The sequence below is a fragment of the Lipotes vexillifer genome, unplaced genomic scaffold (genome assembly GCF_000442215.2).
Source record: "Lipotes vexillifer unplaced genomic scaffold, Lipotes_vexillifer_v1.1 scaffold470, whole genome shotgun sequence".
NCBI classification, from domain to species: Eukaryota; Metazoa; Chordata; class Mammalia; order Artiodactyla; family Lipotidae; genus Lipotes; species Lipotes vexillifer.
Genome location: NW_006799533.1, coordinates 1,823,678 through 1,825,292, shown reverse-complemented (window position 1 = coordinate 1,825,292; position 1,615 = coordinate 1,823,678). Strand labels below are relative to the sequence as shown.

Here is a 1,615-nt window from a genome sequence, read left to right as displayed (position 1 = left end):
TTTTTGCAGTACGCGGGCCTCTCACTGTTGTGGCCTCTCCCGTTGCGGAGCACAGGCTCCGGACACGCGGGCTCAGCGGCCATGGCTCACGGGCCTAGTCGCTCCGTGGCATGTGGGATCTTCCCGGACCGGGGCACGAACCTGTGTCCCCTGCATCGGCAGGCGGACTCTCAACAATTGCGCCACCAGGGAAGCCCAGAACTTGTATTTTATAAATATAAATTACTATAAGAACTCTTTTAGTCCTCCCTAAGCATACATTTTTAATCTTATATCACTCTTGTATATTCATAAAAATGAAAACATAGGTGAAAAAAATTGGATAAGGTGTAACTAAAATTCCTCACATTCACAGTATTACTCCTCTGAATTGTTATTTTTTTTAACATATCAAATTTTTTTGGATCCCAATTCAAAGAGACAATAATAAAATAATTCATGAGACAATCAAGGATTTCTGAATTACTTTTTGAGTTGATGTCTCAGATTTTTTTGTTTGTGGTAAAAGAAAAAATAACATAAATTTACCCTCTTAACAATTTCCAAGTGTACAGTACAGTATTGTTAACTATAGGCACATTGTTGTACAGCAGCTCTCTAGAACTTTTTCATCTTGCATGACTGAAACTCTACTCCCACTGAAAAACAACTCCCTATATCCCCCTCCCCCCAGCCTCTGGAAATCACCATTATACTTTTTAAGAATTTGACTCCTGTAAATACCTCACCTAAGTGGAATCTTGCAGTATTTATCTTTCAAGACTGGCTTACTTCACTTAGCATAATGTCCTCAAGGTTCATCTATGTTGTAGCTTGTGACAGGATTTCTTTCTTTTTTTAACACTGAATAATAATCTATTGTATGTATATACCACATTTTCTTTATCCTTTCATCCACTGATGAACATTTAGGTTGCTTCCACATCTTAGCTATTGTGAATAATGGTACATTGAACATGGGTGTGCAAAAACATCTCTTCGAGACCTTGTTTTCTATTTTTTTGTATATATACCCAGAAGAGGGACTGCTGGATCAGGTAGTTCTATTTTAAATTTTTTAAGGAACTGCCATACCGTTTTCCATAATGGCTGCACTATTTTACAGTTCTACCAATGGTGCATAAGGGTTCCAATTATTCCACATACTTGTTATTTTCTGGGGTTTTTGTTTATTTTTTTCTATGGTGGCCATCGAATGAGTGTGAGATGATAGCTCTTTGTGGTTTTTGTTTTGTTTTGTAAAATTTTTATTTATTTATTTATTATTTTTGGCTGCGTCGGGTCTTCGGTGCTGCGCGCGGGCTTTCTTTAGTTGTGGCGAGCAGGGGCTACTCTTCATTGTAGTGCTCGGGCTTCTCATTGCGGTGGCTTCTCTTGTTGTGGAGCCCGGGCTCTAGGCGCGTGGGCTTCATTAGTTGTGGCATGCGGGCTCAAGCTGCTCCGTGGCATGTGGGATCTTCCAGGTGCAGGGCTCGAACCTGTGTCCCCTGCATTGGCAGGCGGATTCTTAACCACTGTGCCACCAGGGAAGCCCCCCTTTGTGGTTTTGATTTAAAGTTACCGATGATTAATGATGTTGAGCATCTTTTCATATGCTTGTCAATGATGTTTTTTT

At 40.4% G+C, this 1,615-nt stretch overlaps 1 protein-coding gene across 1 annotated transcript in view; it reads right to left on the bottom strand.

Annotated features, from left to right (window-relative positions):
- The window catches only part of NEK5 (NIMA related kinase 5), a 61,491-nt gene that overhangs the window by 8,415 nt on the left and 51,461 nt on the right, over nt 1–1,615 (bottom strand).